Here is a 22604-nt window from a genome sequence, read left to right as displayed (position 1 = left end):
GACCGTTGATAGAATCTTTGTTTTTGCCTAATGTTTAGAGACATGCCCATTTTCCAAAATGTACTAATTTTAAATGTTGTCAAATGTACTTAACTTTCTCTAAGGAAGCTTAATTAACCATGCTGTTTAAGGTAGCATGGCCGAGTGGTCTAAGGCGCTGGATTTAGGCTCCAGTCTCTTTGGAGGCGTGGGTCCAAATCCCACTGCTGCCAACATATTGAGGTTTTGAAAACCTTTTCAGCTTATATTTATGATTTTGCTAATAGAAAAATTAGCATATTTTTGTATGAGTGCGTGCTTTGCTTTTTTGGAAAAGACAAAAGATAGAATCATTGCTTGTTCCTTTTTGTTTAGAGACCTATCCATTTTCCACAATGCACAAGTTTAAAATGTAGTCAGATACACTAAACTTACTCTAAGGAAGCTCTTTTAATGATGCATTAGGTAGCATGGCCGAGCGGTCTAAGGCGCTGGCTTAAGGCTCCAGTCTCTTCGGAGGTGTGGGTTAAAATCCCACTGCTGCCAGTATTATGAGGTTTTGAGAACCCTTTGATCTAATTCTGAGTATTTTGTATTTCCATGAGTGTGTGCATTTTTGTTTTGGAAAAGACAGTTGAAAGAATCATTGATTGTTCCTATTGTTTAGAGACTTACCTAAATTTTAGCAGACTTGTGGGTTCAAATGCCACTAGTATGAGTTCTTTTAAACCTTTTTATCTTATTCTTATAATTATGCTAACATGCAAAATTAGCATATGCTTTAAACCCACTGCTGCCAGTATTATGAGATCTTGAAATGTTTTTGTACTTATTCTTATGATTTTGCTAACATGCAAATTAGCATGTGATTTAATCTTCTTTTGTATTTGCATGATTTTCTAGTTTTCAGTTCAGATAAAGACTGTTGAAAGAATCCTTGCTTTTTTCTAATGTTTAGAGACATGCCCATTCAAATCCCACTGCTGCCATTATTATGAGGTTTTGAGAACCCTTTGATCTAATTCTTATGATTTTGTATTTTCATGAGTGTGTTAGTTTCTGTTTAGGAAAAGACAGTTGAAAGAATCATTGATTTTTCCTATTGTTAAGAGACTTACCCATATTCCAACAGACTTGTGAGTTCAAATCCCACTGCTGCCACTAGTATGAGTTCTTTTAAACCTTTTTATCTCATTCTTATAATTATGCTAACATGCAAAATTAGCATATGCTTTAATCTCACTGCTGCCAGTATTATGAGATCTTGAAATGTTTTTGTACTTATTCTTATGATTTTGCTAGCATGCAAATTAGCATGTGATATAATCTTCTTTTGTATTTGTATGATTTAGCAGTTTTCAGTTAAGATAAAGACCGTTGATAGAATCTTTGTTTTTGCCTAATGTTTAGAGACATGCCCATTTTCCAAAATGTACTAATTTTAAATGTTGTCAAATGTACTTCACTTTCTCTAAGGAAGCTTAATTAACCATGCTGTTTAAGGTAGCATGGCCGAGTGGTCTAAGGCGCTGGATTTAGGCTCCAGTCTCTTTGGAGGCGTGGGTTCAAATCCCACTGCTGCCAACATATTGAGGTTTTGAAAACCTTTTCAGCTTATATTTATGATTTTGCTAATAGAAAAATTAGCATATTTTTGTATGAGTGCGTGCTTTGCTTTTTTGGAAAAGACAAAAGATAGAATCATTGCTTTTTCCTTTTTGTTTAGAGACCTATCCATTTTCCACAATGCACAAGTTTAAAATGTAGTCAGATACACTAAACTTACTCTCAGGAAGCTCTTTTAATGATGCATTAGGTAGCATGGCCGAGCGGTCTAAGGCACTGGATTAAGGCTCCAGTCTCTTCGGAGGCGTGGGTTCAAATCCCACTGCTGCCAGTATTATGAGGTTTTGAGAACCCTTTGATCTAATTCTGAGGATTTTGTATTTCCATGAGTGTGTGCATTTCTGTTTTGGAAAAGACAGTTTTAGACCTTAGTTTAGAGACTTACCTAAATTTTAACAGACTTGTGGGTTCAAATGCCACTAGTATGAGTTCTTTTAAACCTTTTTATCTTATTCTTATAATTATGCTAACATGCAAAATTAGCATATGCTTTAAACCCACTGCTGCCAGTATTATGAGATCTTGAAATGTTTTTGTACTTATTCTTATGATTTTGCTAACATGCAAATTAGCATGTGATTTAATCTTCTTTTGTATTTGCATGATTTTCTAGTTTTCAGTTCAGATAAAGACTGTTGAAAGAATCCTTGCTTTTTTCTAATGTTTAGAGACATGCCCATTCAAATCCCACTGCTGCCATTATTATGAGGTTTTGAGAACCCTTTGATCTAATTCTTATGATTTTGTATTTTCATGAGTGTGTTAGTTTCTGTTTAGGAAAAGACAGTTGAAAGAATCATTGATTTTTCCTATTGTTAAGAGACTTACCCATATTCCAACAGACTTGTGAGTTCAAATCCCACTGCTGCCACTAGTATGAGTTCTTTTAAACCTTTTTATCTCATTCTTATAATTATGCTAACATGCAAAATTAGCATATGCTTTAATCTCACTGCTGCCAGTATAATGAGATCTTGAAATGTTTTTGTACTTATTCTTATGATTTTGCTAGCATGCAAATTAGCATGTGATATAATCTTCTTTTGTATTTGTATGATTTAGCAGTTTTCAGTTAAGATAAAGACCGTTGATAGAATCTTTGTTTTTGCCTAATGTTTAGAGACATGCCCATTTTCCAAAATGTACTAATTTTAAATGTTGTCAAATGTACTTCACTTTCTCTAAGGAAGCTTAATTAACCATGCTGTTTAAGGTAGCATGGCCGAGTGGTCTAAGGCGCTGGATTTAGGCTTCAGTCTCTTTGGAGGCGTGGGTTCAAATCCCACTGCTGCCAACATATTGAGGTTTTGAAAACCTTTCCAGCTTATATTTATGATTTTGCTAATAGAAAAATTAGCATATTTTTGTATGAGTGCGTGCTTTGCTTTTTTGGAAAAGACAAAAGATAGAATCATTGCTTTTTCCTTTTTGTTTAGAGACCTATCCATTTTCCACAATGCACAAGTTTAAAATGTAGTCAGATACACTAAACTTACTCTAAGGAAGCTCTTTTAATGATGCATTAGGTAGCATGGCCGAGCGGTTTAAGGCGCTGGATTAAGGCTCCAGTCTCTTCGGAGGCGTGGGTTCAAATCCCACTGCTGCCAGTATTATGAGGTTTTGAGAACCCTTTGATCTAATTCTGAGGATTTTGTATTTCCATGAGTGTGTGCATTTCTGTTTTGGAAAAGACAGTTGAAAGAATCATTGATTGTTCCTATTGTTTAGAGACTTACCTAAATTTTAACAGACTTGTGGGTTCAAATGCCACTAGTATGAGTTCTTTTAAACCTTTTTATCTTATTCTTATAATTATGCTAACATGCAAAATTAGCATATGCTTTAAACCCACTGCTGCCAGTATTATGAGATCTTGAAATGTTTTTGTACTTATTCTTATGATTTTGCTAACATGCAAATTAGCATGTGATTTAATCTTCTTTTGTATTTGCATGATTTTCCAGTTTTCAGTTCAGATAAAGACTGTTGAAAGAATCCTTGCTTTTTTCTAATGTTTAGAGACATGCCCATTCAAATCCCACTGCTGCCATTATTATGAGGTTTTGAGAACCCTTTGATCTAATTCTTATGATTTTGTATTTTCATGAGTGTGTTAGTTTCTGTTTAGGAAAAGACAGTTGAAAGAATCATTGATTTTTCCTATTGTTAAGAGACTTACCCATATTCCAACAGACTTGTGAGTTCAAATCCCACTGCTGCCACTAGTATGAGTTCTTTTAAACCTTTTTATCTCATTCTTATAATTATGCTAACATGCAAAATTAGCATATGCTTTAATCTCACTGCTGCCAGTATTATGAGATCTTGAAATGTTTTTGTACTTATTCTTATGATTTTGCTAGCATGCAAATTAGCATGTGATATAATCTTCTTTTGTATTTGTATGATTTAGCAGTTTTCAGTTAAGATAAAGACCGTTGATAGAATCTTTGTTTTTGCCTAATGTTTAGAGACATGCCCATTTTCCAAAATGTACTAATTTTAAATGTTGTCAAATGTACTTAACTTTCTCTAAGGAAGCTTAATTAACCATGCTGTTTAAGGTAGCATGGCCGAGTGGTCTAAGGCGCTGGATTTAGGCTCCAGTCTCTTTGGAGGCGTGGGTCCAAATCCCACTGCTGCCAACATATTGAGGTTTTGAAAACCTTTTCAGCTTATATTTATGATTTTGCTAATAGAAAAATTAGCATATTTTTGTATGAGTGCGTGCTTTGCTTTTTTGGAAAAGACAAAAGATAGAATCATTGCTTGTTCCTTTTTGTTTAGAGACCTATCCATTTTCCACAATGCACAAGTTTAAAATGTAGTCAGATACACTAAACTTACTCTAAGGAAGCTCTTTTAATGATGCATTAGGTAGCATGGCCGAGCGGTCTAAGGCGCTGGATTAAGGCTCCAGTCTCTTCGGAGGTGTGGGTTAAAATCCCACTGCTGCCAGTATTATGAGGTTTTGAGAACCCTTTGATCTAATTCTGAGTATTTTGTATTTCCATGAGTGTGTGCATTTTTGTTTTGGAAAAGACAGTTGAAAGAATCATTGATTGTTCCTATTGTTTAGAGACTTACCTAAATTTTAACAGACTTGTGGGTTCAAATGCCACTAGTATGAGTTCTTTTAAACCTTTTTATCTTATTCTTATAATTATGCTAACATGCAAAATTAGCATATGCTTTAAACCCACTGCTGCCAGTATTATGAGATCTTGAAATGTTTTTGTACTTATTCTTATGATTTTGCTAACATGCAAATTAGCATGTGATTTAATCTTCTTTTGTATTTGCATGATTTTCTAGTTTTCAGTTCAGATAAAGACTGTTGAAAGAATCCTTGCTTTTTTCTAATGTTTAGAGACATGCCCATTCAAATCCCACTGCTGCCATTATTATGAGGTTTTGAGAACCCTTTGATCTAATTCTTATGATTTTGTATTTTCATGAGTGTGTTAGTTTCTGTTTAGGAAAAGACAGTTGAAAGAATCATTGATTTTTCCTATTGTTAAGAGACTTACCCATATTCCAACAGACTTGTGAGTTCAAATCCCACTGCTGCCACTAGTATGAGTTCTTTTAAACCTTTTTATCTCATTCTTATAATTATGCTAACATGCAAAATTAGCATATGCTTTAATCTCACTGCTGCCAGTATTATGAGATCTTGAAATGTTTTTTTACTTATTCTTATGATTTTGCTAGCATGCAAATTAGCATGTTATATAATCTTCTTTTGTATTTGTATGATTTAGCAGTTTTCAGTTAAGATAAAGACCGTTGATAGAATCTTTGTTTTTGCCTAATGTTTAGAGACATGCCCATTTTCCAAAATGTACTAATTTTAAATGTTGTCAAATGTACTTCACTTTCTATAAGGAAGCTTAACTAACCATGCTGTTTAAGGTAGCATGGCCGAGTGGTCTAAGGCGCTGGATTTAGGCTCCAGTCTCTTTGGTGGAGGCGTGGGTTCAAATCCCACTGCTGCCAACATATTGAGGTTTTGAAAACCTTTTCAGCTTATATTTATGATTTTGCTAATAGAAAAATTAGCATATTTTTGTATGAGTGCGTGCTTTGCTTTTTTGGAAAAGACAAAAGATAGAATCATTGCTTTTTCCTTTTTGTTTAGAGACCTATCCATTTTCCACAATGCACAAGTTTAAAATGTAGTCAGATACACTAAACTTACTCTCAGGAAGCTCTTTTAATGATGCATTAGGTAGCATGGCCGAGTGGTCTAAGGCGCTGGATTAAGACTCCAGTCTCTTCGGAGGCGTGGGTTCAAATCCCACTGCTGCCAGTATTATGAGGTTTTGAGAACCCTTTGATCTAATTCTGAGGATTTTGTATTTCCATGAGTGTGTGCATTTCTGTTTTGGAAAAGACAGTTTTAGACTTTAGTTTAGAGACTTACCTAAATTTGAACAGACTTGTGGGTTCAAATGCCACTAGTATGAGTTCTTTTAAACCTTTTTATCTTATTCTTATAATTATGCTAACATGCAAAATTAGCATATGCTTTAAACCCACTGCTGCCAGTATTATGAGATCTTGAAATGTTTTTGTACTTATTCTTATGATTTTGCTAACATGCAAATTAGCATGTGATTTAATCTTCTTTTGTATTTGCATGATTTTCCAGTTTTCAGTTCAGATAAAGACTGTTGAAAGAATCCTTGCTTTTTTCTAATGTTTAGAGACATGCCCATTCAAATCCCACTGCTGCCATTATTATGAGGTTTTGAGAACCCTTTGATCTAATTCTTATGATTTTGTATTTTCATGAGTGTGTTAATTTCTGTTTAGGAAAAGACAGTTGAAAGAATCATTGATTTTTCCTATTGTTAAGAGACATACCCATATTCCAACAGACTTGTGAGTTCAAATCCCACTGCTGCCACTAGTATGAGTTCTTTTAAACCTTTTTATCTCATTCTTATAATTATGCTAACATGCAAAATTAGCATATGCTTTAATCTCACTGCTGCCAGTATTATGAGATCTTGAAATGTTTTTGTACTTATTCTTATGATTTTGCTAGCATGCAAATTAGCATGTGATATAATCTTCTTTTGTATTTGTATGATTTAGCAGTTTTCAGTTAAGATAAAGACCGTTGATAGAATCTTTGTTTTTGCCTAATGTTTAGAGACATGCCCATTTTCCAAAATGTACTAATTTTAAATGTTGTCAAATGTACTTCACTTTCTCTAAGGAAGCTTAATTAACCATGCTGTTTAAGGTAGCATGGCCGAGTGGTCTAAGGCGCTGGATTAAAACTCCAGTCTCTTCGGAGGCGTGGGTTCAAATCCCACTGCTGCCAGTATTATGAGGTTTTGAGAACCCTTTGATCTAATTCTGAGGATTTTGTATTTCCATGAGTGTGTGCATTTCTGTTTTGGAAAAGACAGTTTTAGACCTTAGTTTAGAGACTTACCTAAATTTTAACAGACTTGTGGGTTCAAATGCCACTAGTATGAGTTCTTTTAAACCTTTTTATCTTATTCTTATAATTATGCTAACATGCAAAATTAGCATATGCTTTAAACCCACTGCTGCCAGTATTATGAGATCTTGAAATGTTTTTGTACTTATTCTTATGATTTTGCTAACATGCAAATTAGCATGTGATTTAATCTTCTTTTGTATTTGCATGATTTTCTAGTTTTCAGTTCAGATAAAGACTGTTGAAAGAATCCTTGCTTTTTTCTAATGTTTAGAGACATGCCCATTCAAATCCCACTGCTGCCATTATTATGAGGTTTTGAGAACCCTTTGATCTAATTCTAATGATTTTGTATTTTCATGAGTGTGTTAGTTTCTGTTTAGGAAAAGACAGTTGAAAGAATCATTGATTTTTCCTATTGTTAAGAGACTTACCCATATTCCAACAGACTTGTGAGTTCAAATCCCACTGCTGCCACTAGTATGAGTTCTTTTAAACCTTTTTATCTCATTCTTATAATTATGCTAACATGCAAAATTAGCATATGCTTTAATCTCACTGCTGCCAGTATTATGAGATCTTGAAATGTTTTTGTACTTATTCTTATGATTTTGCTAGCATGCAAATTAGCATGTGATATAATCTTCTTTTGTATTTGTATGATTTAGCAGTTTTCAGTTAAGATAAAGACCGTTGATAGAATTTTTGTTTTTGCCTAATGTTTAGAGACATGCCCATTTTCCAAAATGTACTAATTTTAAATGTTGTCAAATGTACTTCACTTTCTCTAAGGAAGCTTAATTAACCATGCTGTTTAAGGTAGCATGGCCGAGTGGTCTAAGGCGCTGGATTTAGGCTCCAGTCTCTTTGGAGGCGTGGGTCCAAATCCCACTGCTGCCAACATATTGAGGTTTTGAAAACCTTTTCAGCTTATATTTATGATTTTGCTAATAGAAAAATTAGCATATTTTTGTATGAGTGCGTGCTTTGCTTTTTTGGAAAAGACAAAAGATAGAATCATTGCTTGTTCCTTTTTGTTTAGAGACCTATCCATTTTCCACAATGCACAAGTTTAAAATGTAGTCAGATACACTAAACTTACTCTAAGGAAGCTCTTTTAATGATGCATTAGGTAGCATGGCCGAGCGGTCTAAGGCGCTGGATTAAGGCTCCAGTCTCTTCGGAGGTGTGGGTTAAAATCCCACTGCTGCCAGTATTATGAGGTTTTGAGAACCCTTTGATCTAATTCTGAGTATTTTGTATTTCCATGAGTGTGTGCATTTTTGTTTTGGAAAAGACAGTTGAAAGAATCATTGATTGTTCCTATTGTTTAGAGACTTACCTAAATTTTAACAGACTTGTGGGTTCAAATGCCACTAGTATGAGTTCTTTTAAACCTTTTTATCTTATTCTTATAATTATGCTAACATGCAAAATTAGCATATGCTTTAAACCCACTGCTGCCAGTATTATGAGATCTTGAAATGTTTTTGTACTTATTCTTATGATTTTGCTAACATGCAAATTAGCATGTGATTTAATCTTCTTTTGTATTTGCATGATTTTCTAGTTTTCAGTTCAGATAAAGACTGTTGAAAGAATCCTTGCTTTTTTCTAATGTTTAGAGACATGCCCATTCAAATCCCACTGCTGCCATTATTATGAGGTTTTGAGAACCCTTTGATCTAATTCTTATGATTTTGTATTTTCATGAGTGTGTTAGTTTCTGTTTAGGAAAAGACAGTTGAAAGAATCATTGATTTTTCCTATTGTTAAGAGACTTACCCATATTCCAACAGACTTGTGAGTTCAAATGCCACTAGTATGAGTTCTTTTAAACCTTTTTATCTCATTCTTATAATTATGCTAACATGCAAAATTAGCATATGCTTTAATCTCACTGCTGCCAGTATTATGAGATCTTGAAATGTTTTTGTACTTATTCTTATGATTTTGCTAGCATGCAAATTAGCATGTGATATAATTTTCTTTTGTATTTGTATGATTTAGCAGTTTTCAGTTAAGATAAAGACCGTTGATAGAATCTTTGTTTTTGCCTAATGTTTAGAGACATGCCCATTTTCCAAAATGTACTAATTTTAAATGTTGTCAAATGTACTTCACTTTCTCTAAGGAAGCTTAATTATCCATGCTGTTTAAGGTAGCATGGCCGAGTGGTCTAAGGCGCTGGATTTAGGCTCCAGTCTCTTTGGAGGCGTGGGTTCAAATCCCACTGCTGCCAACATATTGAGGTTTTGAAAACCTTTTCAGCTTATATTTATGATTTTGCTAACAGAAAAATTAGCATATTTTTGTATGAGTGCGTGCTTTGCTTTTTTGGAAAAGACAAAAGATAGAATCATTGCTTTTTCCTTTTTGTTTAGAGACCTATCCATTTTCCACAATGCACAAGTTTAAAATGTAGTCAGATACACTAAACTTACTCTCAGGAAGCTCTTTTAATGAAGCATTAGGTAGCATGGCCGAGCGGTCTAAGGCGCTGGATTAAGGCTCCAGTCTCTTCGGAGGCGTGGGTTCAAATCCCACTGCTGCCAGTATTATGAGGTTTTGAGAACCCTTTGATCTAATTCTGAGGATTTTGTATTTCCATGAGTGTGTGCATTTCTGTTTTGGAAAAGACAGTTGAAAGAATCATTGATTGTTCCTATTGTTTAGAGACTTACCTAAATTTTAACAGACTTGTGGGTTCAAATGCCACTAGTATGAGTTCTTTTAAACCTTTTTATCTTATTCTTATAATTATGCTAACATGCAAAATTAGCATATGCTTTAAACCCACTGCTGCCAGTATTATGAGATCTTGAAATGTTTTTGTACTTATTCTTATGATTTTGCTAACATGCAAATTAGCATGTGATTTAATCTTCTTTTGTATTTGCATGATTTTGCAGTTTTCAGTTCAGATAAAGACTGTTGATAGAATCCTTGCTTTTTTCTAATGTTTAGAGACATGCCCATTCAAATCCCACTGCTGCCATTATTATGAGGTTTTGAGAACCCTTTGATCTAATTCTTATGATTTTGTATTTTCATGAGTGTGTTAACTTCTGTTTAGGAAAAGACAGTTGAAAGAATCATTGATTTTTCCTATTGTTAAGAGACTTACCCATATTCCAACAGACTTGTGAGTTCAAATCCCACTGCTGCCACTAGTATGAGTTCTTTTAAACCTTTTTATCTCATTCTTATAATTATGCTAACATGCAAAATTAGCATATGCTTTAAACCCACTGCTGCCAGTATTATGAGATCTTGAAATGTTTTTGTACTTATTCTTATGATTTTGCTAGCATGCAAATTAGCATGTGATTTAATCTTCTTTTGTATTTGCATGATTTTGCAGTTTTCAGTTCAGATAAAGACTGTTGAAAGAATCCTTGCTTTTTTCTAATGTTTAGAGACATGCCCATTCAAATCCCACTGCTGCCATTATTATGAGGTTTTGAGAACCCTTTGATCTAATTCTGAGTATTTTGTATTTCCATGAGTGTGTGCATTTCTGTTTTGGAAAAGACAGTTGAAAGAATCATTGATTGTTCCTATTGTTTAGAGACTTACCTAAATTTTAACAGACTTGTGGGTTCAAATGCCACTAGTATGAGTTCTTTTAAACCTTTTTATCTTATTCTTATAATTATGCTAACATGCAAAATTAGCATATGCTTTAAACGCACTGCTGCCAGTATTATGAGATCTTGAAATGTTTTTGTACTTATTCTTATGATTTTGCTAACATGCAAATTAGCATGTGATTTAATCTTCTTTTGTATTTGCATGATTTTGCAGTTTTCAGTTCAGATAAAGACTGTTGATAGAATCCTTGCTTTTTTCTAATGTTTAGAGACATGCCCATTCAAATCCCACTGCTGCCATTATTATGAGGTTTTGAGAACCCTTTGATCTAATTCTTATGATTTTGTATTTTCATGAGTGTGTTAATTTCTGTTTAGGAAAAGAGAGTTGAAAGAATCATTGATTTTTCCTATTGTTAAGAGACTTACCCATATTCCAACAGACTTGTGAGTTCAAATCCCACTGCTGCCACTAGTATGAGTTCTTTTAAACCTTTTTATCTCATTCTTATAATTATGCTAACATGCAAAATTAGCATATGCTTTAATCTCACTGCTACCAGTATTATAAGATCTTGAAATGTTTTTGTACTTATTCTTATGATTTTGCTAGCATGCAAATTAGCATGTGATATAATCTTCTTTTGTATTTGTATGATTTAGCAGTTTCAGTTAAGATAAAGACCGTTGATAGAATCTTTGTTTTTGCCTAATGTTTAGAGACATGCCCATTTTCCATATTTTGTATTTCCATGAGTGTGTGCATTTCTGTTTTGGAAAAGACAGTTTTAGACTTTAGTTTAGAGACTTACCTAAATTTTAACAGACTTGTGGGTTCAAATGCCACTAGTATGAGTTCTTTTAAACCTTTTTATCTTATTCTTATAATTATGCTAACATGCAAAATTAGCATATGCTTTAAACCCACTGCTGCCAGTATTATGAGATATTGAAATGTTTTTGTACTTATTCTTATGATTTTGCTAGCATGCAAATTAGCATGTGATTTAATCTTCTTTTGTATTTGCATGATTTTGCATTTTTCAGTTCAGATAAAGACTGTTGAAAGAATCCTTGCTTTTTTCTAATGTTTAGAGACATGCCCATTCAAATCCCACTGCTGCCATTATTATGAGGTTTTGAGAACCCTTTGATCTAATTCTTACGATTTTGTATTTTCATGAGTGTGTTAATTTCTGTTTAGAAAGAGACAGTTGAAAGAATCATTGATTTTTCCTATTGTTAAGAGACATGCAAATTAGCATGTGATATAATCTTCTTTTGTATTTGTATGATTTAGCAGTTTTCAGTTAAGATAAAGACCGTTGATAGAATCTTTGTTTTTGCCTAATGTTTAGAGACATGCCCATTTTCCAAAATGTACTAATTTTAAATGTTGTCAAATGTACTTCACTTTCTCTAAGGAAGCTTAATTAACCATGCTGTTTAAGGTAGCATGGCCGAGTGGTCTAAGGCGCTGGATTTAGGCTTCAGTCTCTTTGGAGGCGTGGGTTCAAATCCCACTGCTGCCAACATATTGAGGTTTTGAAAACCTTTCCAGCTTATATTTATGATTTTGCTAATAGAAAAATTAGCATATTTTTGTATGAGTGCGTGCTTTGCTTTTTTGGAAAAGACAAAAGATAGAATCATTGCTTTTTCCTTTTTGTTTAGAGACCTATCCATTTTCCACAATGCACAAGTTTAAAATGTAGTCAGATACACTAAACTTACTCTAAGGAAGCTCTTTTAATGATGCATTAGGTAGCATGGCCGAGCGGTTTAAGGCGCTGGATTAAGGCTCCAGTCTCTTCGGAGGCGTGGGTTCAAATCCCACTGCTGCCAGTATTATGAGGTTTTGAGAACCCTTTGATCTAATTCTGAGTATTTTGTATTTCCATGAGTGTGTGCATTTCTGTTTTGGAAAAGACAGTTGAAAGAATCATTGATTGTTCCTATTGTTTAGAGACTTACCTAAATTTTAACAGACTTGTGGGTTCAAATGCCACTAGTATGAGTTCTTTTAAACCTTTTTATCTTATTCTTATAATTATGCTAACATGCAAAATTAGCATATGCTTTAAACCCACTGCTGCCAGTATTATGAGATCTTGAAATGTTTTTGTACTTATTCTTATGATTTTGCTAACATGCAAATTAGCATGTGATTTAATCTTCTTTTGTATTTGCATGATTTTCCAGTTTTCAGTTCAGATAAAGACTGTTGAAAGAATCCTTGCTTTTTTCTAATGTTTAGAGACATGCCCATTCAAATCCCACTGCTGCCATTATTATGAGGTTTTGAGAACCCTTTGATCTAATTCTTATGATTTTGTATTTTCATGAGTGTGTTAATTTCTGTTTAGGAAGAGACAGTTGAAAGAATCTCTGATTTTTCCTATTGTTAAGAGACTTACCCATATTCCAACAGACTTGTGAGTTCAAATGCCACTAGTATGAGTTCTTTTAAACCTTTTTATCTCATTCTTATAATTATGCTAACATGCAAAATTAGCATATGCTTTAATCTCACTGCTGCCAGTATAATGAGATCTTGAAATGTTTTTGTACTTATTCTTATGATTTTGCTAGCATGCAAATTAGCATGTGATATAATCTTCTTTTGTATTTGTATGATTTAGCAGTTTTCAGTTAAGATAAAGACCGTTGATAGAATCTTTGTTTTTGCCTAATGTTTAGAGACATGCCCATTTTCCAAAATGTACTAATTTTAAATGTTGTCAAATGTACTTCACTTTCTCTAAGGAAGCTTAATTAACCATGCTGTTTAAGGTAGCATGGCCGAGTGGTCTAAGGCGCTGGATTTAGGCTTCAGTCTCTTTGGAGACGTGGGTTCAAATCCCACTGCTGCCAACATATTGAGGTTTTGAAAACCTTTTCAGCTTATATTTATGATTTTGCTAATAGAAAAAATTAGCATATTTTTGTATGAGTGCGTGCTTTGCTTTTTTGGAAAAGACAAAAGATAGAATCATTGCTTTTTCCTTTTTGTTTACAGACCTATCCATTTTCCACAATGCACAAGTTTAAAATGTAGTCAGATACACTAAACTTACTCTAAGGAAGCTCTTTTAATGATGCATTAGGTAGCATGGCCGAGCGGTCTAAGGCGCTGGATTAAGGCTCCAGTCTCTTCGGAGGTGTGGGTTAAAATCCCACTGCTGCCAGTATTATGAGGTTTTGAGAACCCTTTGATCTAATTCTGAGTATTTTGTATTTCCATGAGTGTGTGCATTTTTGTTTTGGAAAAGACAGTTGAAAGAATCATTGATTGTTCCTATTGTTTAGAGACTTACCTAAATTTTAACAGACTTGTGGGTTCAAATGCCACTAGTATGAGTTCTTTTAAACCTTTTTATCTTATTCTTATAATTATGCTAACATGCAAAATTAGCATATGCTTTAAACCCACTGCTGCCAGTATTATGAGATCTTGAAATGTTTTTGTACTTATTCTTATGATTTTGCTAACATGCAAATTAGCATGTGATTTAATCTTCTTTTGTATTTGCATGATTTTGCAGTTTTCAGTTCAGATAAAGACTGTTGAAAGAATCCTTGCTTTTTTCTAATGTTTAGAGACATGCCCATTCAAATCCCACTGCTGCCATTATTATGAGGTTTTGAGAACCCTTTGATCTAATTCTTATGATTTTGTATTTTCATGAGTGTGTTAATTTCTGTTTAGGAAGAGACAGTTGAAAGAATCTCTGATTTTTCCTATTGTTAAGAGACTTACCCATATTCCAACAGACTTGTGAGTTCAAATGCCACTAGTATGAGTTCTTTTAAACCTTTTTATCTCATTCTTATAATTATGCTAACATGCAAAATTAGCATATGCTTTAATCTCACTGCTGCCAGTATAATGAGATCTTGAAATGTTTTTGTACTTATTCTTATGATTTTGCTAGCATGCAAATTAGCATGTGATATAATCTTCTTTTGTATTTGTATGATTTAGCAGTTTTCAGTTAAGATAAAGACCGTTGATAGAATCTTTGTTTTTGCCTAATGTTTAGAGACATGCCCATTTTCCAAAATGTACTAATTTTAAATGTTGTCAAATGTACTTCACTTTCTCTAAGGAAGCTTAATTAACCATGCTGTTTAAGGTAGCATGGCCGAGTGGTCTAAGGCGCTGGATTTAGGCTTCAGTCTCTTTGGAGACGTGGGTTCAAATCCCACTGCTGCCAACATATTGAGGTTTTGAAAACCTTTTCAGCTTATATTTATGATTTTGCTAATAGAAAAAATTAGCATATTTTTGTATGAGTGCGTGCTTTGCTTTTTTGGAAAAGACAAAAGATAGAATCATTGCTTTTTCCTTTTTGTTTACAGACCTATCCATTTTCCACAATGCACAAGTTTAAAATGTAGTCAGATACACTAAACTTACTCTAAGGAAGCTCTTTTAATGATGCATTAGGTAGCATGGCCGAGCGGTCTAAGGCGCTGGATTAAGGCTCCAGTCTCTTCGGAGGTGTGGGTTAAAATCCCACTGCTGCCAGTATTATGAGGTTTTGAGAACCCTTTGATCTAATTCTGAGTATTTTGTATTTCCATGAGTGTGTGCATTTTTGTTTTGGAAAAGACAGTTGAAAGAATCATTGATTGTTCCTATTGTTTAGAGACTTACCTAAATTTTAACAGACTTGTGGGTTCAAATGCCACTAGTATGAGTTCTTTTAAACCTTTTTATCTTATTCTTATAATTATGCTAACATGCAAAATTAGCATATGCTTTAAACCCACTGCTGCCAGTATTATGAGATCTTGAAATGTTTTTGTACTTATTCTTATGATTTTGCTAACATGCAAATTAGCATGTGATTTAATCTTCTTTTGTATTTGCATGATTTTGCAGTTTTCAGTTCAGATAAAGACTGTTGAAAGAATCCTTGCTTTTTTCTAATGTTTAGAGACATGCCCATTCAAATCCCACTGCTGCCATTATTATGAGGTTTTGAGAACCCTTTGATCTAATTCTTATGATTTTGTATTTTCATGAGTGTGTTAATTTCTGTTTAGGAAAAGACAGTTGAAAGAATCATTGATTTTTCCTATTGTTAAGAGACGTACCCATATTCCAACAGACTTGTGAGTTCAAATGCCACTAGTATGAGTTCTTTTAAACCTTTTTATCTCATTCTTATAATTATGCTAACATGCAAAATTAGCATATGCTTTAATCTCACTGCTGCCAGTATAATGAGATCTTGAAATGTTTTTGTACTTATTCTTATGATTTTGCTAGCATGCAAATTAGCATGTGATATAATCTTCTTTTGTATTTGTATGATTTAGCAGTTTTCAGTTAAGATAAAGACCGTTGATAGAATCTTTGTTTTTGCCTAATGTTTAGAGACATGCCCATTTTCCAAAATGTACTAATTTTAAATGTTGTCAAATGTACTTCACTTTCTCTAAGGAAGCTTAATTAACCATGCTGTTTAAGGTAGCATGGCCGAGTGGTCTAAGGCGCTGGATTTAGGCTTCAGTCTCTTTGGAGGCGTGGGTTCAAATCCCACTGCTGCCAACATATTGAGGTTTTGAAAACCTTTCCAGCTTATATTTATGATTTTGCTAATAGAAAAATTAGCATATTTTTGTATGAGTGCGTGCTTTGCTTTTTTGGAAAAGACAAAAGATAGAATCATTGCTTTTTCCTTTTTGTTTAGAGACCTATCCATTTTCCACAATGCACAAGTTTAAAATGTAGTCAGATACACTAAACTTACTCTAAGGAAGCTCTTTTAATGATGCATTAGGTAGCATGGCCGAGCGGTTTAAGGCGCTGGATTAAGGCTCCAGTCTCTTCGGAGGCGTGGGTTCAAATCCCACTGCTGCCAGTATTATGAGGTTTTGAGAACCCTTTGATCTAATTCTGAGTATTTTGTATTTCCATGAGTGTGTGCATTTCTGTTTTGGAAAAGACAGTTGAAAGAATCATTGATTGTTCCTATTGTTTAGAGACTTACCTAAATTTTAACAGACTTGTGGTTTCAAATGCCACTAGTATGAGTTCTTTTAAACCTTTTTATCTTATTCTTATAATTATGCTAACATGCAAAATTAGCATATGCTTTAAACCCACTGCTGCCAGTATTATGAGATCTTGAAATGTTTTTGTACTTATTCTTATGATTTTGCTAACATGCAAATTAGCGTGTTATTTAATCTTCTTTTGTATTTGCATGATTTTCCAGTTTTCAGTTCAGATAAAGACTGTTGAAAGAATCCTTGCTTTTTTCTAATGTTTAGAGACATGCCCATTCAAATCCCACTGCTGCCATTATTATGAGGTTTTGAGAACCATTTGATCTAATTCTTATGATTTTGTATTTTCATGAGTGTGTTAATTTCTGTTTAGGAAAAGACAGTTGAAAGAATCATTGATTTTTCCTATTGTTAAGAGACTTACCCATATACCAACAGACTTGTGAGTTCAAATCCCACTGCTGCCACTAGTATGAGTTCTTTTAAACCTTTTTATCTCATTCTTATAATTATGCTAACATGCAAAATTAGCATATGCTTTAATCTCACTGCTGCCAGTATAATGAGATCTTGAAATGTTTTTGTACTTATTCTTATGATTTTGCTAGCATGCAAATTAGCATGTGATATAATCTTCTTTTGTATTTGTATGATTTAGCAGTTTTCAGTTAAGATAAAGACCGTTGATAGAATCTTTGTTTTTGCCTAATGTTTAGAGACATGCCCATTTTCCAAAATGTACTAATTTTAAATGTTGTCAAATGTACTTCACTTTCTCTAAGGAAGCTTAATTAACCATGCTGTTTAAGGTAGCATGGCCGAGTGGTCTAAGGCGCTGGATTTAGGCTACAGTCTCTTTGGAGACGTGGGTTCAAATCCCACTGCTGCCAACATATTGAGGTTTTGAAAACCTTTTCAGCTTATATTTATGATTTTGCTAATAGAAAAAATTAGCATATTTTTGTATGAGTCCGTGCTTTGCTTTTTTGGAAAAGACAAAAGATAGAATCATTGCTTTTTCCTTTTTGTTTAGAGACCTATCCATTTTCCACAATGCACAAGTTTAAAATGTAGTCAGATACACTAAACTTACTCTAAGGAAGCTCTTTTAATGATGCATTAGGTAGCATGGCCGAGCGGTCTAAGTCGCTGGATGAAGGCTCCAGTCTCTTCGGAGGTGTGGGTTAAAATCCCACTGCTGCCAGTATTATGAGGTTTTGAGAACCCTTTGATCTAATTCTGAGTATTTTGTATTTCCATGAGTGTGTGCATTTTTGTTTTGGAAAAGACGGTTGAAAGAATCATTGATTGTTCCTATTGTTTAGAGACTTACCTAAATTTTAACAGACTTGTGGGTTCAAATGCCACTAGTATGAGTTCTTTTAAACCTTTTTATCTTATTCTTATAATTATGCTAACATGCAAAATTAGCATATGCTTTAAACCCACTGCTGCCAGTATTATGAGATCTTGAAATGTTTTTGTACTTATTCTTATGATTTTGCTAACATGCAAATTAGCATGTGATTTAATCTTCTTTTGTATTTGCATGATTTTGCAGTTTTCAGTTCAGATAAAGACTGTTGAAAGAATCCTTGCTTTTTTCTAATGTTTAGAGACATGCCCATTCAAATCCCACTGCTGCCATTATTATGAGGTTTTGAGAACCCTTTGATCTAATTCTTATGATTTTGTATTTTCATGAGTGTGTTAATTTCTGTTTAGGAAAAGACAGTTGAAAGAATCATTGATTTTTCCTATTGTTAAGAGACGTACCCATATTCCAACAGACTTGTGAGTTCAAATGCCACTAGTATGAGTTCTTTTAAACCTTTTTATCTCATTCTTATAATTATGCTAACATGCAAAATTAGCATATGCTTTAATCTCACTGCTGCCAGTATAATGAGATCTTGAAATGTTTTTGTACTTATTCTTATGATTTTGCTAGCATGCAAATTAGCATGTGATATAATCTTCTTTTGTATTTGTATGATTTAGCAGTTTTCAGTTAAGATAAAGACCGTTGATAGAATCTTTGTTTTTGCCTAATGTTTAGAGACATGCCCATTTTCCAAAATGTACTAATTTTAAATGTTGTCAAATGTACTTCACTTTCTCTAAGGAAGCTTAATTAACCATGCTGTTTAAGGTAGCATGGCCGAGTGGTCTAAGGCGCTGGATTTAGGCTTCAGTCTCTTTGGAGGCGTGGGTTCAAATCCCACTGCTGCCAACATATTGAGGTTTTGAAAACCTTTCCAGCTTATATTTATGATTTTGCTAATAGAAAAATTAGCATATTTTTGTATGAGTGCGTGCTTTGCTTTTTTGGAAAAGACAAAAGATAGAATCATTGCTTTTTCCTTTTTGTTTAGAGACCTATCCATTTTCCACAATGCACAAGTTTAAAATGTAGTCAGATACACTAAACTTACTCTAAGGAAGCTCTTTTAATGATGCATTAGGTAGCATGGCCGAGCGGTTTAAGGCGCTGGATTAAGGCTCCAGTCTCTTCGGAGGCGTGGGTTCAAATCCCACTGCTGCCAGTATTATGAGGTTTTGAGAACCCTTTGATCTAATTCTTATGATTTTGTATTTTCATGAGTGTGTTAATTTCTGTTTAGGAAAAGACTGTTGAAAGAATCATTGATTTTTCCTATTGTTAAGAGACTTACCCATATACCAACAGACTTGTGAGTTCAAATCCCACTGCTGCCACTAGTATGAGTTCTTTTAAACCTTTTTATCTCATTCTTATAATTATGCTAACATGCAAAATTAGCATATGCTTTAATCTCACTGCTGCCAGTATAATGAGATCTTGAAATGTTTTTGTACTTATTCTTATGATTTTGCTAACATGCAAATTAGCGTGTGATTTAATCTTCTTTTGTATTTGCATGATTTTCCAGTTTTCAGTTCAGATAAAGACTGTTGAAAGAATCCTTGCTTTTTTCTAATGTTTAGAGACATGCCCATTCAAATCCCACTGCTGCCATTATTATGAGGTTTTGAGAACCCTTTGATCTAATTCTTATGATTTTGTATTTTCATGAGTGTGTGCATTTCTGTTTTGGAAAAGACAGTTGAAAGAATCATTGATTGTTCCTATTGTTTAGAGACTTACCTAAATTTTAACAGACTTGTGGTTTCAAATGCCACTAGTATGAGTTCTTTTAAACCTTTTTATCTTATTCTTATAATTATGCTAACATGCAAAATTAGCATATGCTTTAAACCCACTGCTGCCAGTATTATGAGATCTTGAAATGTTTTTGTACTTATTCTTATGATTTTGCTAACATGCAAATTAGCGTGTGATTTAATCTTCTTTTGTATTTGCATGATTTTCCAGTTTTCAGTTCAGATAAAGACTGTTGAAAGAATCCTTGCTTTTTTCTAATGTTTAGAGACATGCCCATTCAAATCCCACTGCTGCCATTATTATGAGGTTTTGAGAACCCTTTGATCTAATTCTTATGATTTTGTATTTTCATGAGTGTGTTAATTTCTGTTTAGGAAAAGACAGTTGAAAGAATCATTGATTTTTCCTATTGTTAAGAGACTTACCCATATACCAACAGACTTGTGAGTTCAAATCCCACTGCTGCCACTAGTATGAGTTCTTTTAAACCTTTTTATCTCATTCTTATAATTATGCTAACATGCAAAATTAGCATATGCTTTAATCTCACTGCTGCCAGTATAATGAGATCTTGAAATGTTTTTGTACTTATTCTTATGATTTTGCTAGCATGCAAATTAGCATGTGATATAATCTTCTTTTGTATTTGTATGATTTAGCAGTTTTCAGTTAAGATAAAGACCGTTGATAGAATCTTTGTTTTTGCCTAATGTTTAGAGACATGCCCATTTTCCAAAATGTACTAATTTTAAATGTTGTCAAATGTACTTCACTTTCTCTAAGGAAGCTTAATTAACCATGCTGTTTAAGGTAGCATGGCCGAGTGGTCTAAGGCGCTGGATTTAGGCTTCAGTCTCTTTGGAGGCGTGGGTTCAAATCCCACTGCTGCCAACATATTGAGGTTTTGAAAACCTTTTCAGCTTATATTTATGATTTTGCTAATAGAAAAATTAGCATATTTTTGTATGAGTGCGTGCTTTGCTTTTTTGGAAAAGACAAAAGATAGAATCATTGCTTTTTCCTTTTTGTTTAGAGACCTATCCATTTTCCACAATGCACAAGTTTAAAATGTAGTCAGATACACTAAACTTATTCTAAGGAAGCTCTTTTAATGATGCATTAGGTAGCATGGCCGAGCGGTCTAAGGCGCTGGATTAAGGCTCCAGTCTCTTCGGAGGCGTGGGTTCAAATCCCACTGCTGCCAGTATTATGAGGTTTTGAGAACCCTTTGATCTAATTCTGAGTATTTTGTATTTCCATGAGTGTGTGCATTTCTGTTTTGGAAAAGACAGTTGAAAGAATCATTGATTGTTCCTATTGTTTAGAGACTTACCTAAATTTTAACAGACTTGTGGGTTCAAATGCCACTAGTATGAGTTCTTTTAAACCTTTTTATCTTATTCTTATAATTATGCTAACATGCAAAATTAGCATATGCTTTAAACCCACTGCTGCCAGTATTATGAGATCTTGAAATGTTTTTGTACTTATTCTTATGATTTTGCTAACATGCAAATTAGCATGTGATTTAATCTTCTTTTGTATTTGCATGATTTTCCAGTTTTCAGTTCAGATAAAGACTGTTGAAAGAATCCTTGCTTTTTTCTAATGTTTAGAGACATGCCCATTCAAATCCCACTGCTGCCATTATTATGAGGTTTTGAGAACCCTTTGATCTAATTCTTATGATTTTGTATTTTCATGAGTGTGTTAATTTCTGTTTAGGAAAAGACAGTTGAAAGAATCATTGATTTTTCCTATTGTTAAGAGACTTACCCATATTCCAACAGACTTGTGAGTTCAAATGCCACTAGTATGAGTTCTTTTAAACCTTTTTATCTCATTCTTATAATTATGCTAACATGCAAAATTAGCATATGCTTTAATCTCACTGCTGCCAGTATTATGAGATCTTGAAATGTTTTTGTACTTATTCTTATGATTTTGCTAGCATGCAAATTAGCATGTGATATAATCTTCTTTTGTATTTGTATGATTTAGCAGTTTTCAGTTAAGATAAAGACCGTTGATAGAATCTTTGTTTTTGCCTAATGTTTAGAGACATGCCCATTTTCCAAAATGTACTAATTTTAAATGTTGTCAAATGTACTTCACTTTCTCTAAGGAAGCTTAATTAACCATGCTGTTTAAGGTAGCATGGCCGAGTGGTCTAAGGCGCTGGATTTAGGCTCCAGTCTCTTTGGAGGCGTGGGTTCAAATCCCACTGCTGCCAACATATTGAGGTTTTGAAAACCTTTTCAGCTTATATTTATGATTTTGCTAATAGAAAAATTAGCATATTTTTGTATGAGTGCGTGCTTTGCTTTTTTGGAAAAGACAAAAGATAGAATCATTGCTTTTTCCTTTTTGTTTAGAGACCTATCCATTTTCCACAATGCACAAGTTTAAAATGTAGTCAGATACACTAAACTTACTCTCAGGAAGCTCTTTTAATGATGCATTAGGTAGCATGGCCGAGCGGTCTAAGGCGGTGGATTAAGGCTCCAGTCTCTTTGGAGGCGTGGGTTCAAATCCCACTGCTGCCAGTATTATGAGGTTTTGAGAACCCTTTGATCTAATTCTGAGGATTTTGTATTTCCATGAGTGTGTGCATTTCTGTTTTGGAAAAGACAGTTTTAGACTTTAGTTTAGAGACTTACCTAAATTTTAACAGACTTGTGGGTTCAAATGCCACTAGTATGAGTTCTTTTAAACCTTTTTATCTTATTCTTATAATTATGCTAACATGCAAAATTAGCATATGCTTTAAACCCACTGCTGC

General features: G+C 33.7%; 11 non-coding genes across 11 annotated transcripts; all 11 read left to right on the top strand.

The window, feature by feature from the left end:
- Positions 1–1481: 1481 nt before the first annotated feature.
- On the top strand, positions 1482–1563 carry TRNAL-UAG (transfer RNA leucine (anticodon UAG)). The gene has a single exon. It is a non-coding gene; the product is annotated as a tRNA-Leu (tRNA).
- A 1567-nt stretch (positions 1564–3130) lies between these two features.
- TRNAL-AAG (transfer RNA leucine (anticodon AAG)) lies at positions 3131–3212 on the top strand. The gene has a single exon. It is a non-coding gene; the product is annotated as a tRNA-Leu (tRNA).
- A 2623-nt stretch (positions 3213–5835) lies between these two features.
- On the top strand, positions 5836–5917 carry TRNAL-AAG (transfer RNA leucine (anticodon AAG)). The gene has a single exon. It is a non-coding gene; the product is annotated as a tRNA-Leu (tRNA).
- A 941-nt stretch (positions 5918–6858) lies between these two features.
- On the top strand, positions 6859–6940 carry TRNAF-AAA (transfer RNA phenylalanine (anticodon AAA)). The gene has a single exon. It is a non-coding gene; the product is annotated as a tRNA-Phe (tRNA).
- Positions 6941–9223: 2283 nt separating this feature from the next.
- Positions 9224–9305, top strand: TRNAL-UAG (transfer RNA leucine (anticodon UAG)). The gene has a single exon. It is a non-coding gene; the product is annotated as a tRNA-Leu (tRNA).
- A 231-nt stretch (positions 9306–9536) lies between these two features.
- Positions 9537–9618, top strand: TRNAL-AAG (transfer RNA leucine (anticodon AAG)). Its single transcript has one exon. It is a non-coding gene; the product is annotated as a tRNA-Leu (tRNA).
- Positions 9619–12419: 2801 nt separating this feature from the next.
- On the top strand, positions 12420–12501 carry TRNAL-AAG (transfer RNA leucine (anticodon AAG)). The gene has a single exon. It is a non-coding gene; the product is annotated as a tRNA-Leu (tRNA).
- Positions 12502–16447: 3946 nt separating this feature from the next.
- On the top strand, positions 16448–16529 carry TRNAL-AAG (transfer RNA leucine (anticodon AAG)). The gene has a single exon. It is a non-coding gene; the product is annotated as a tRNA-Leu (tRNA).
- Positions 16530–19141: 2612 nt separating this feature from the next.
- On the top strand, positions 19142–19223 carry TRNAL-AAG (transfer RNA leucine (anticodon AAG)). The gene has a single exon. It is a non-coding gene; the product is annotated as a tRNA-Leu (tRNA).
- A 1721-nt stretch (positions 19224–20944) lies between these two features.
- Positions 20945–21026, top strand: TRNAL-AAG (transfer RNA leucine (anticodon AAG)). The gene has a single exon. It is a non-coding gene; the product is annotated as a tRNA-Leu (tRNA).
- Positions 21027–21973: 947 nt separating this feature from the next.
- On the top strand, positions 21974–22055 carry TRNAL-UAG (transfer RNA leucine (anticodon UAG)). The gene has a single exon. It is a non-coding gene; the product is annotated as a tRNA-Leu (tRNA).
- Positions 22056–22604: the final 549 nt, after the last annotated feature.

This window comes from Ranitomeya variabilis, chromosome 5 (assembly GCF_051348905.1).
Source record: "Ranitomeya variabilis isolate aRanVar5 chromosome 5, aRanVar5.hap1, whole genome shotgun sequence".
Classification (NCBI taxonomy): Eukaryota; Metazoa; Chordata; class Amphibia; order Anura; family Dendrobatidae; genus Ranitomeya; species Ranitomeya variabilis.
This window is presented reverse-complemented; position numbering and strand designations above follow the sequence as displayed.